This window comes from Pezoporus wallicus, unplaced genomic scaffold (assembly GCF_028554395.1).
Source record: "Pezoporus wallicus isolate ANWC-B61680 ecotype Strahan unplaced genomic scaffold, APGP_CSIRO_Pwel_v1 contig_6274, whole genome shotgun sequence".
Taxonomy (NCBI): domain Eukaryota; kingdom Metazoa; phylum Chordata; class Aves; order Psittaciformes; family Psittacidae; genus Pezoporus; species Pezoporus wallicus.
Genome location: NW_026635738.1, coordinates 333,184 through 346,518, shown reverse-complemented (window position 1 = coordinate 346,518; position 13,335 = coordinate 333,184). Strand labels below are relative to the sequence as shown.

At 56.6% G+C, this 13,335-nt stretch overlaps 1 long non-coding RNA gene across 1 annotated transcript; it reads left to right on the top strand.

Moving 5' to 3' along the window:
- Nucleotides 1-904: 904 nt before the first annotated feature.
- On the top strand, nt 905-1,351 carry LOC130593130 (uncharacterized). The gene is made up of 2 exons (XR_008970751.1): nt 905-1,071; nt 1,119-1,351. It is a non-coding gene; the product is annotated as an uncharacterized LOC130593130 (long non-coding RNA).
- The last annotated feature ends 11,984 nt before the right edge of the window (nt 1,352-13,335 follow it).

Below are 13,335 nucleotides of genomic sequence, written 5' to 3'. Positions count from 1 at the left end.
CCGAAGCAGTCCTGAAGGGTCGGGAGCACCGGCGTCTGCTCCGCAGCCCCGGCCAGGAACGCGAACAGGCACCGGAGCGGTGCGAGGAGCCGCCGGGTCGGCAGCCGGGCGGGCTCGGCTGGCACCGGGCTGGGTGGCCGCAACGGGCATGGCCGGTCCCCAGGGCCACCCCTCCCGCCTCTAGAGCCGCTCCCTGCAGCCGCCTTCCCCCGAGGGAGGGGACGGGAGCGAGGAGCGGCAGCAGCGGATTCTGTCCTCGGCAAGGGCAGGACGAGCAGCCCTCGGCCGCCGGGTACCGCCGTGAGCAAGGAGCGGCTTGAAGACAGTGCAGGAATTCAGTTCCTCTGCCAGGCCGGGGATGCTCAGCCTCGCTTGGTTTTGTGATGCCCCGCGAGCAGGCTGGCCCAGGGGAAGCACAAGGCTTCTGCAGGATGCGGGTGCAAATTGTTGCTTTATCCCCACCGCTCCGGCTCCCTCTGCTCCACTCGGCTTCCTTCCCGCTCACACCCTGACAGCCCCAGCTTCTGCTTGGCTGCTTCTGCCAAAGCGCTGCTTGCAGCACCGCTTGAACACGAGCAGTCACCGTCCCTGCTTTCTCAGCACGGAAAGCATGTTCTGCTGCAGAAAACTACTTGTCTTGTTACTTGGGAAGAAGGAGGATAATAGAGAGAGACAGGCAAGAGCTGCCAGCCCAGCACAACCAAGGATGCTGCAAGCTCTCTGGCAGCTGGTCCAGGGTGGGGATGAGGTTTTGTCCTGTGCAACACCCAGGAACTCGGTGCAGATACAAGGAAAGATGGGAAAGGCAGATGAAAAGCAGTGCTCGCTGCAGCCTATCCCCTCTGCTGGTGTGGGAGCGGTGGGGTTGAATCCCTCGGGAGTTTAAACATGGTTTCTTAAGGAAGAGTCTGCGGGCTCAGGAGAGCTCTGGAACTGTAGAACAGGGGCTGAGTCCTCCTGGGGCCAAACTCACCACCCCACTGTGCTGAAGTGACCCACAGGGGTTTTGCGATTGGAGCTGGTGTGAACTCACCCGTGTCTGGTACCTCTACCCCAGTCAGTGCAGCACCAGTTGCACTGGCAGAGCAGGGGATGCTGCCCTGCCCCTGCAGTGACAGCAGGGTGGGAGCACTTGAGGGCTCCCCTTCCAGCAGCAGGATGTGCCCATCACTCAGTTCCGCTCCATGACAAACTGCCAAATCCGGGAAAAGTTGCTTTTTCCATTTTTAGCCATTTTATTGCCTCCATGTGGTGATCCAGCCTCGGCAGCAAACACATTGCTTAAGGATGAACATTAGAGGCGTCTGAATAAATAAAGCTGGTGAGGATGCCTCGACACCTCCGGGTTTCACTGCTTGCAAGGGAGGAATGTTTTGTAAAGCTGACAATTTTGCTTTCAGTCTCTCTATCTTTGCAGGGCATGTCTTCCCCATGACATGTCTGCTGTTTACACCCCACTCCACATAAACAACAGGTTTCCGGTGCTTCCAGCATGCTCCCGGCCCTGCCACCTGCACCAACAGGAGCCCTGGGAGTCAGCCCTCGTGGGATCCCTCCATGGGGGACACAGGCACCGTGCTGCTGCGGCAGCTGACCCGGCATCACGGGGGGAAGGAGCCTTCCGAGAGAGGACAGGAGGTTCTCCTCTCATCACCCAGCACCTCGCAGCACAGGGGGAATGACTGTGAGCTCTGGCAAGGTCCTGCCTCCCCTCCTCCGTCCCTGAGCTGAGCTCCACTGCATTTCCCTGCCAGCCTCACATCTTCCTCTCCTTTAGTTTTTCTCCACCTCCGTTAACCCCTTTCAAGGTCCCACTGCTGCCCTCCCCTCAGTTCCTGCCTCTTCCCGAGTCGATCCTTCTCATCTCACCTCTTCATCACTCCCAAGCTCCCCAGTCATCTTGCTGAGGGGGGATTTACCAAAGCAGCAGAGAACCCCCAGCCTTGCCCAGCATTAACCCTGAAGCCCCCAAGTCCTGTCCCTCCGGGCCAGTTGCAGCTCATTGCTGCTCCTGGACAATGGTTTCCCCCAGGAAGTTTCTCATGCTCCTCCTTTCCCAGAGCCGTGTCCAGCTCCGGGGGTGTCTGTGGCTGTGGCCAGGCAACACTCAGGACACAAACACCATGGAATGGATTTGGAGCTTGTCCTCCTCCCTTTCACCTGCTTCTCCCCAAGGCACTGATCACCCAGGCCATGAACTGACATCAGGCAAGAGCTGCTGCTGCCAAGGGGCTCCCAGCTCAGTGCGTTCACTGGGGAGGACCCAGCCCAGGGGCTCATCTCAAGCACAGGCACTGATGGGCAGGGAGGAAGAGAGAGGCTGTAGAAGTGTAGGGATCAGGAGGTTGTTACAGGAATACACAAAGAAAGGCTGTGCCAGGAGCACATGAAACTGATGGGAAAAAGGGGAGGAATGAAATGCATACTGGAAATAACAAATGGGATGAAAGGTGGGATTCTGCCCTTGATGTCTTCAGGTTGTAAGCAGAAGAGATCAAGGTTAGAATTTATTTCCAGAGACAAACAAATCCCTCCGGGCCAAAGTGCCATTGTTAATCCAGTTTTCTGTGTCTAATATATATGTCCTCAACCACCTTTTGATTCCGGGCTGACAAACTGCACCTTCCTTTGTGCTGGGAACTGATGGCTGAGCAGTACCTGGGCAGGGGATCCTCAGTGCCACAGGGGCTGAGCTGCTCCAGCCTCCTGGCCCTGGCAATGTCCTTGAATGCCTGCAGAGCCTCCTCTGCAGGTTCTGCTGCTCCAGTGCCTCCTGGTTCTCCCTGTCACAGCGGGAAACTTGGGGCTGGAGGAAGAACATCTCCGTTCGGCAGCCGGGAAGCAGATGAATGAGGGATGCAGCCGAGCCAGACCCATGGGGAGCAGCAAGTGGGCAGGAAGGTGTGAGGATGGGACTGATGGTGTTCAGAGACCTGCTGCACATCCCCCAGGGCCACTGCAGGCACATAGCAGCGGGACCCAGCCATTCCCAAACACTGGGAGCACGCCAGGACTGCATCTTCCATCCCGCTCCAGGCAACGCCAAAGACTCCGGCATCACTGAAGAGCCATCAGCTCTCAGGTGGTTTTCCCTCTGTGCCTCCTCCTTGGTACAGCCCTTGCACCATCCCAGCTCCTGCAGCCCCTCGGTTCATCACCACCACACTCGGCACCAACTGGCAGGTCTCCAGCTCTGAAGTGTGGGGCCTCCCATGGGCAGTAGAGCCCAGAGGTGCCTGTCAGACAGCAGGGTGGAAGCAGAGACTTGCTGAGGTGCCTTGAATTGAGTCAGGCTCCTGTTAAGCCTGGTTAATCAGCTGTAAATGCACCATGCTCCGAATGAGGCCAGAAACAGTACATTCAATTTAGACTCTGACTCAAGCTACTTGGTCCCAGTTCTGAGCCTCCTGCCCAGCCCTGGCCATGCTGCACAAACTCATTTGATTCCAAAATGCGTTTTTAAGCAGGATGGAGCAGTGCTTAAAAGCTAAATGGCTTTCCCCGAATGTAATCACTGCTAGTGGAGTCCTGGAATGAAAGGGATAAAGTCTGGGGGTGGGGGAGCCTTTAATCTTGCTGAGTAGATTACAGAGATTACTGCAATTTAATCCTTACGTATCTGTCACTGACGCTGCAAAGACCATAACTGGAGGTGGGCAGGGGTGGGCTGGAGACTCCAGCTTCTGCCCCTCGCAGCGGGGACTGTGCCACAGCCCTGCCTGTGCTGGGATAACGGCGGCTCCCAGCAGGATGGGCCCAGCGGGCACTGACCCCAGCGCTGCAGGCAGTGGATGGGGAGGGCAGGTCGGGCTGAGCCTCCATCCCCACAGAGAAGGCAGCTGCTGCAGGACCATGGGCTGGATCCTGCTCATGGAGCTGGGCAGCTCCAGATGTGCTGGGGTTGGAAATGCACAAAGGACTGAGGATGAGCCATGAGGGGTGAAGGGGAAGGGCCGCAGGGTGAAGGTGACCTACAGGCTCCTCACGTGCTGGCCCCTGAGGGCAGCTGGATCCTCCCTCTCTCCATCACAGCATCCTTCTGCCCAGAGTCACCTCCCTGGTGCCAGAGGGCTCCGGTGGCTGTGCCAGCTCTGTCAGCGTCTCGTGCCCAGGAGGTGCCGTAGGAACAGCATGGACCTGAAAATGATGCAGTCGTCAGAGTTCATCTGCACGCTGCAGCAAGCAGCAACCCTGCAACCATGCCCCGCTCCTCATCATTACACCATCATGCACGGAGCTCTGCCAGACTCTCCACAGCATCTGCTTAGGTTAAATCTCATTATCATTCCTTGGGGATCACAGGGGCAGGAGCTAGTTCTCAAATAACTAGAAATATCTCTTTGGCTCACAGACCAACACAATTATATTTAACTGCAAATGAGGAATCTGTACTCAAACACAAGCTGGTAAGTTTTTTAAGGCTTGTTTTCGGTGTCGCCTCATGCTCAGCCGGGCTCTTGCACAGCTTTAGAACCACATCCTCGCCTTACGTAAACGGGAAGGCAGAAAATAAGAAGCAGTCTGCCCCATTCACGCTGAAGGGAGAGACCCGGGGAATTCATGCTCATTCCCAGCACTGCTGCATCCTCTGGCACCGGGTGGAGGAAGACCTGCCCTCTTCTTCCTCATTGCTCTGGGGAGACCCCCTCCCTATGCCAGGAGGTGTCACTCTCCACATTAGGAGCCATGGGCTGATTATAAAGCCACAGAAGGCCAGGAGAGCAGGGTGTGGTGGAGCCCCCAGCCCAGGAGGGTTCCTGCAGTCACCCCAACACCACATCAACCCACCTGCACCATCTTCTGGGCATCTGTGAGCAGTTCCTTCCTCTTCTGACCCCTCCTGGGAGAGCAACCCCATGGTTCTGGTGCTGGGGGACCTGGGCACTGTATGGGGTACCCAGCTCACCCGAGCTCTGTGCCATGTACATAGAACCAGCCCATAGAGAGAGCCCAGGCAACACCAAACCCACTCCTGCCATACCTGCACTGCCAGAAGCCTTTACAGCCTCACCCACTGCCAATTTAAGTGTCCTGACTAATCTCCTTCACACTCCTCACCTGGGGCAGGGGAGACCTGCACCTGCAAGGTCTCTCCATGGGGATGCTTGGTAGGGACCTAGCTGTGGCCTTGCTGGGCAGGCTGGGGAGGGATGCTGAGGCTGAACCAGACACGAGAGGTTGTGACAGGAGGAGCAGCAGAAGCTTCTGTGGCAGCTTTGCTCTAAAATTAACTTCTTTGAAAGCAGTTTCTGGTGCATTTCCACAGGAGCCTGAGGTGTGAGTGAGTGAAGCACATGGGTGGGAGCTAACAGGGGAAGTGCTCCCTGTGTTGGTGAGGTGCAGGCAGTGGCCACACGCCTCCTCCAGCTCATCCTCTCCTGCGTGTCCCATCATGGCCCATGCAAGCCAGGGCAGTAAATGCACCTAAAGGAGAAGAGAGGCTCCATCTGCTTTCCTGTCACTTGATCACTCCAGCCTGCACTGGGGGTCCCGGAGCATGGGCTGCACCTCACCTCCCCACACCAGTGCCTGTGTCAGCAGCCACGGGCACCAACTGCTCCAGCTTCACCGCACCGTGCCACGAGGAGCTGCGGGCTGGTGCTGCCCCTGTTGCACCGGGGCAGGGCCTGTCGTGGCACACATGGCCCAGCACAGCAGAGCATGGCAGCGCATGGCAGAGGAGCTGCACGGCTGCGGGGCTGGAGCTCTCCTGCGGGCGCAGCCGCCAGCTTCAGAAGGCGCGTTTCCCAGCGGATGCACATCCTTCAGATGAGCTCTCTCCAGCAGGAGCACTTTGAAACACCCTGCTTTCTATTTTTAATGGGATTGAAAAGAGAACAAAACCATTTAAGAACTTGAAGAATCAAAGCAAGTGTCCCCACATCACACCCAGCGCTCACAGCGATATCCTGATTAATGGCAAGAAAGAGAGGGGAAACAATATTTAATCACACCCTGTTTATACTGGAGCCAAAAATCAAAGCGCTGCATTCCTCTTTCACGAGAAAAACGAGGTGGGCATTTCCCCTCTGGTGATTAAGTTCTCCACTATGAGCACATCAATTTCCGTGATTTGGCATGGGGTCCTCGATCACACCACAAATGAGGGCTTCCTTAGCAACAAAATATTACAAACCCCGAGCCAGATCCATACACAAGACACTAATGTATATCTATCATTTTGTCTGGATTATCTCAATATGCTTCTCCCTGGGGAGCAGGAGATAAAGCAGCTGCAGCCAAACCACTGTTAACGATTGGCACGGCTGCAGCAGCCCTCAGCCAAGGAGACTGCCACGCTCCAGCCATGGGACAGGGCATGAGGGCTTTGGGGGCTGGATATGGGAGGCTGAATACGGGACCCCATGGTGCCAGCAGCCTTGTGGTGCTGTTGCTGGCCAAACCCACAGCAGGAACCAGGTCCCACATCGCTGTGTCCACACAGTCCCTGTGCTGAGGAGGAAGCACAGGGGTCTCAGAGCTGGCACTGGGCAAGGGGATGACACAGACCCGGGGACCCCGGCTCTGCTCCCAGCCCTGAGAAGTGGGTCAGGCATCGCATCACCCCATGACACCCACTTGCTCCATCCCCTGCTTTCCTCCTGCCCACATTGATTTGCTCAGGATTCCTTGATTAATTAATCTCAGAGAAATGCAAGGTCTGTTAATTACCCCTGATTAATTAGGGTGAACTTTTAATTGTATCCCTAAGCTGGGATGTGCTGTTCAATAGGTTCCATAATTAGTGACCCAACAATCTCTTTAAACCAATTAGCCCAGTGCAACAAGTGGGACGAGCCGGTGGCAGAGGGCTCCTGTGCTGCACTGGCACGGTCTGGCTCGCCTGGGCTGCTGTGGCTCTGCCATGGGGCAGGCAGGACTCCCAGAGCTTCCATGTCCCTGGGGAGCCCCTCTATAAGCTGTGATGTCCCTGTTAAACACACAACTCAGCCCTCATCTATAGAGCGGGGACACGGTGCATGGCTGAGGGACAGCATGCACGGTCAGCCCCTTGCCCTGCTCACCCTTCCCTGCGGTGTCATTCCTCCATCCCTCTGTCCCTCTGCCTGGCACTGGCACAGCTGAGCAAAAGGCTCTGGAGGCAGAAGGAAACTTTCTTGCCATTGAGATATTTTCATCATCTGCTGCAATTTAATATCCAGGTCAGGAAGCAGATGGAGACCAGCCCGGTTGTCCTGGCTAATGGGGACAGCAGCAGTTGTTGCTGAGTCCTTGTTTACCGAGTCAGTTAACGGCACCAACGCAACAGCCACCGGCTCCCTCCTGCTCCTGCTCCCACCTCCCGCTGCAGCCCAGTGGGTTGGGAATGGGGCAGCACAGGGAGGGACTGGAGGATGGTCCCGCCGTAGTGAGCCCCCCCCGGACTCCGGGCTGGGGGGACCACATCTCAGATAGGCCTGTGGAAACGCTCCAGCTCATGTCAAGCAGCCAGGGGTGAGGGGCTGCACTTGCCCCAGCCACAGCTCTGCCTCTTGGTGCAGCCACCGGCTGCCAGGCTCAGCACTGGGGCACCAGGCCCCTGACAGCATCCTCATGGGGACCAGGACCCGTTCTAATGCCCCACAGCTCATCCTGCCACCCGCTGACCAAGGGTCCCTCCCCGCCTGCCAGGCCCTGCATCATGTCAGAGCCGCCCGGGAAGTCATTAGTAATTAATTTGGTTTCTAATCCTCTAATCCAGCTGCTCCTTGATTTGATAAGCAAAAAATCTGCTGCGGCCACATGGTCTTTGTTCTGCGGGGAATCTCCCCTCCGAGGCACTGGCAAGGACGGTGCCACCCCCTGCTCTGAGGGGCAGCCCTTCCCCGGGTCCTGCCCAGCCATGCTGTGCCGTGCTGTACTATGCCATTCTGTACTATGCCGTGCTGTACTATGCCATTCTGTACTATGCCGTGCTGTACTATGCCATGCTGTACTATGCCATGCTGTACTATGCCGTGCTGTACTATGCCATTCTGTACTATGCCGTGCTGTACTATGCCATTCTGTACTATGCCGTGCTGTACTATGCCGTGCTGTACTATGCCGTGCTGTTCTATGCCATTCTGTACTATGCCATTCTGTACTATGCCATGCTGTACTATGCCGTGCTGTACTATGCCGTGCTGTACTATGCCGTGCTGTGTTATATCATGCTGTTCTGTACTACGCTGTGCCGTACGATGCTGTGCCATGCCCAGTTGCTGGAGGAGGTGCAGGGTCCATCCTAATGATGCAGGGACAGGACTAAAGGGCCCAGATCCCGGTCCCAGCCCAGAGCAAAGGGGCTGATGTCACCACATGCCCCCCAGCTTGTCCTTTACCAGACCCGAAGCCAGACAATTCCCAGCTCTGTTTCAGGGTTGAGTTCAGGAGCCACCACACGCCTCCGGGTGCCAGGAGAGCACCCTTCCCTGTCCATTGTCCCACTATGCCATACGGAGTGGGCACAGCCTCTGACAAGCCATGCTCCAGTGGCAGCAGCTATGAAACCTGCCTATAGCACAGCCATGGCATGGTGCCGTCCCAGGGGCTGCCCTCCATTCGCCGGCATTCCCTGGGCCCTGGGCCCTAGTTCTGCTCTAAAGCCTCGCAGCAGAGCAGGAGCCATGTACCTGGTCCTGTCCCCACAGCCCCGCTGGCATCGTGGGCACCAGCCATAAGGCGACCGATGGAGCGGTGAGCAGGGATGAGGGAACATCACAGATGAGAGGCCAAACCCTTCATTAAAGCCCACATTAATCTCCAGGAACAGCCATGTCAGAAATCTTAGCAGCAAACCTGAATTTTGTAGCTATATTTCAGCTGCACAGAATCAATACTAATGATGGTGACACAGACAGGGGCCTGGCCCACGCTTACCCCTGCTCCAAGCCTCAGCTCGGGAGCTTGTTTGTAGAAAAGAACTGCACGAGTTTTTGTGGCAAACGGCTTCGAATCTGCAGGGCTGCTGGGGCTGAATGCAGGGCGAGGCAGCGCACAGAGTGCCCCAGCAGAGGAGAGGCAGCCGGAGCAGGAGGTGGTGGTGGTGGTCCCTGGGCAGTGTCTGTGGTGGGCTCTGCTCCTGCAGCACTGCATCCTGCTGGCATCACCAGCCCCTGCCCCTGTGCTGGGCTCTGCTCCATGGGGACTTGCTTTCAGCCAGAATAAAGCTCGTCTCAGAGGGAGAAATCCTGTGTTTAAACACATTTTCCTTTCAGTTACATTAAAAATTAGACCCAGAGTGCCAAGAAAAACCAAGTGGGACCTTTTCTCCTATCCAGTGGGGGATCTGGGAGGTAAATCATTGCAACTTAGCTGTGAAAACCTGACTTTCTCATGCAGGAAAAGCAGACTGCTGCTGTGCAGGAGAGGGTACCCCTAGGCAGGCCACTGAAAAGAGATGCGTGCCCAAAATCCAGATGCTGAACTCTCAAGGCTGTGGTCTGTGTCCCCGCATAGACATGGCTGGAGAACAGTCAGGGGCAGAGTGAGACTTGCCTTTTGCTGGAGCAGGGGCAGTGGCACATCTGGTGTGGCTGGGGCACATCTGGCTGATGCGCAGCAGCCTGTGCAGGGTAGGGGTGGGTGCTTGGTTGAGCTGCAGCTCATCTGGGCTTGCTGGCACTGGGGTCCCGGCAGGTCGGGCATGGGGCACCCCTGGGTGCCTGTCACAGGCACTTAGTGTCACATCAGGAGATGATCCAGAGCAGGTCGTTCAGGGGCAAAGGAATTAAAATGGGAGGGAGAGTTTTAATTAGAGAAAGAAGTCAGAGCCCATAATCAGCCGGGTGAGTGACTGTCCGCTGTGGGGAATTCTCCATATGTCAAATGGCATCAATCAAAATGCCACTTCTTATACAGCTGCCCCTGTGAGGAGCAGCCGCTGCTCTGTCCCTGCGCCCAGGGCTGTGCTGTGCCTCAGTACGGCATCCCCTGCTGCAGCCATGCACATGGGAGAACGGACAGGGCCAGCCCGTCCTGTGCCATGTGCAGCATGGAACCGGCACCACTGCCGCTTATGGGGCCCATAACCATCTCCTCTGCCAGTCCCCAGGCTTATCACAGACCCTGTTAATCACTGCGAACACTTGTAATTGTCCGAAATACGACAGGAGGAGTTTCCCGGTGTGCTGGGGCAGGAGGTGGTGTCCGTGAGCAGGAGGATGGTAAATGGGTCCCTTGGCCACGTTCCTGCCACATCCCACTCTCCTGTGTGCAAGCTCCCACCCGTGCCAGGCAGTGTCCAGCAGACGCCTGTGGGGGTTCCTGTAGAAACACGTTTCATGCACGATTGTTCAGCAGCGTGGAGGTAAAGGGGTTCGTGCTCTGCATTCCTCCAGGATGTGGGCAGCTCCGCTGGAGACGGAGCTGCTGGGTGGGCACTGGAGTGCTGCTGTGCTGAGGGCTGGGCTGAGCCATGCGGGATGCATGGATGCCGCGGGAGTGACGCAAGGCTGGGGCACCCCCACAGGGAAGTGCCCCTCTGTGGTGTGGGATCCAAGGTGCTGCATGTCCCAGGGTCTCCCTTGCTGTCTCCTGCGCTGGCCCAAGGACCAGCCCATGAAGGGTTGCGTTCCCCGCAGCTCCCTGCTCCGCGTCCCCATGTACAGGGCGTTCTCACTGTGCCAGCAGCTGAGCTAAACACTTTTGGCTCTATTCATTACTAAAACATTATGCAACTGGGTCGTGTTCCTGCTATTTTTTATGCATGAGCCAAGCAGCAAATCCCATTATTTAAAAAAACCCTGTTTTAGCTAGTGATGCACTAGACCACGCAAGTAAATGCCCAAAATAATTCCAGTTGACACCTTTATGAAGGCAGAGTGAAGTTTAAAGACTACACAAGCCTTTCATTTGTAATCTCACATCCCTCCTAACTGTCTGCTGGGAGCTGCGCTTTCATCCCGCTCTTTAATCCCCCTCACTGACTGCTCCGGGGGGTGCAACCCCCACCTCAGAACAGCCCTGGGTGCCTGGGAGAGCCTGGGCTCTGCTCCAGCTCCTGCTCAGCTCCCAGGGCAGGATTTGGCCTGGAGACCCCCTGAGACCCGCTGCAACAGCACCCACCACTTCCAAGCACCTGCAAAGAGCACAGAGCTTGGGACCTGGCCTGGGAGGGCTTCAGGGCAAAACCAGGCAGAGAAATAGGGAGAGGCTGAGCTCCAGAGGGAGCCTGGGGAGCTCCAGAGGTTCCCTGAGCCCCCGGGCACTGGAGGCTCCGTGGCTTGCTCTCAGAGGCTGTGGTTAATCACACAACCTGATCACTTCCAGCTAAATCCCACCCTTCAGCCTGACCTTGCTGCTTCAATGAACAGGACACTGAGGGTTTTCTTACCATAAGAGAACTTGGTTGACCCCAGAAGCAGATGATGACAAACAAACCATGATATAAATAACCTGGCCTTTGGAAAAAAGCATGAAAGGTAACCTAGCAATTAGCACTTTTCTTGCCAATAAATTGCTGCACTGTGGCGTCTGACCCGAGGCTGACATTTCTATAACCCATTCGCCACTGTTCATGTATTAAATGGCTTCCAGTCACCCTAAATTTGGAGATTTTAATCCCTTATATTAAGTCAGTGATTCTTAGTAATTCAGTGATTGTATTTTTATTGGCTTTGTAAATCAGAGTTACCCACGTCAGCGGCCGTGGTCAGGGAGAGAGGCGCTTGTCTGTGAAATTGGGTTGACACAGGCCATTGACTGCAGTGATGACAGGTGATGTGCGGGGCTGGCTGGACCGGCCGCTCACACCAGCAGGTTATAACACAGCAATGGGGAATTTCATCACTGGAAAACAGCCGAAGCTTCGGCACTCCGGGACTAAAGGGGAGGGTGGGTGCTTGCTGCCCTGTGCAGCTCGCTGCCTGCTGCTCCTGCTGCGGCATCCCCCCGCCACCGGGAGTGCCCTGACCTTGAGGGAGAGGAACTCCCGGACAGTGACATGTGCCGTTTTTAAGAGCTATTGCGATTATTTAACTGGCTTCAGGCTAAACATCGATTCCTGCAGAGCTGTGAGCACCCCCGGGAACACAACCTGTAATTAATATGTTTGCCAGCCCACGCTGGTGCTGCTTGTGAACCAGCGTCAGCACCAGCTATGGTGTGCGTGGGCTCAGTGAGCAGCACCTGAGCTGCACTCGGGTCCCTGGAGAGGGGACGGAGGGTCTGGGGGCACCACGGGACCAGCAGGTACAAGCCTGGCGTAAGCAGTGGCAGCACCCCTCGTAAATCTGTGCCTGAGCAGTGGCTGGAGACGTGGAGGAGAGCTGTGATTAACGGCGTGTGCGGAGGGCACGGCAGCTGCCCCAGCCGGCTCTGCCGGGAGCAGCCAGCAAGGGCTGTCGCTGGCCGAGATTTACACACTGGGTTGGTGATCAGTGCTGAATCTCCTCACGCTTTTGGGATGTGCGCTGGAGGGTGCTCTGCGGATCAGGAGGGATGGGACCGGGAGCTGAGAGCAGCTCAGTTTGGACTGGGAGGACCAGCACTGGGATAAGGGTCTGGCCCTGAGCACCAGAGCTGGGCTGAGCTGGGCAGGGTCTGCGGTCTCAGGTGCAGGATGCCCCCTGGGTCTGCTGCAGGCTCATGGATGCTGCTCTCAGGGATGGATCTGCAGCATGAGTCCTGCATGGCCAGGATCACCCAGAGACGGTCCATGTATATATAAGGTACCACACAGCAGAGAGTTCTGTATTTAACAGCCCTTCCCAAGAAGGGGCATGAGGGTCCCTGTGCCACCTCGAGGCACAAGCCTTGTCTGAAGCATCTGCTTGTTGCTGTGGAAGTGCTCGGTGATGCTGCAGGGTCTGCACTGTGCAGAGCACCTTGTCACTGCTGGGGAAACACATCCACGGGTATCTGGGAGTAGTAATTCCCTGGTAGAGCTGAATAATGTCATCAGCTGTTGAACACGTGTCAGATGACCTTTCCCTGCACTCACCACGAAATCCCATTACTCAGAGAGCGGAGCAGAGCTAAGAACTCCTTAACAAAATTATTGTACTCTCTGGGCTTCCCATTCATCATGCAGCTGCTTGGCAGCCTCTGTGGGTGTTAGAGGATCCCGCAGCCTCTGTGGGTGTTAGAGGATCCCGCAGCCTCTGTGGGTGTTAGAGGATCCCGCAGCCTCTGTGGGTGTTAGAGGATCCCCCAGCCTCCGCTGTGGAACACCCTTCCCCTTTCTGCTCCTGTCCTCCAGCCCTGCAGGCCTGGGGCTCCCTTCCCTGCTAGAACCTGGCAAGTTCCCACTCATGGGCTTTCAGGTCACTCATCCTTGGTGGGAACCTTCTGGCACCTTCCCAACTCCCTGCCGGAGCAGCAAGAGCTGTGGGGGGTGTGAGCTGGCCATGG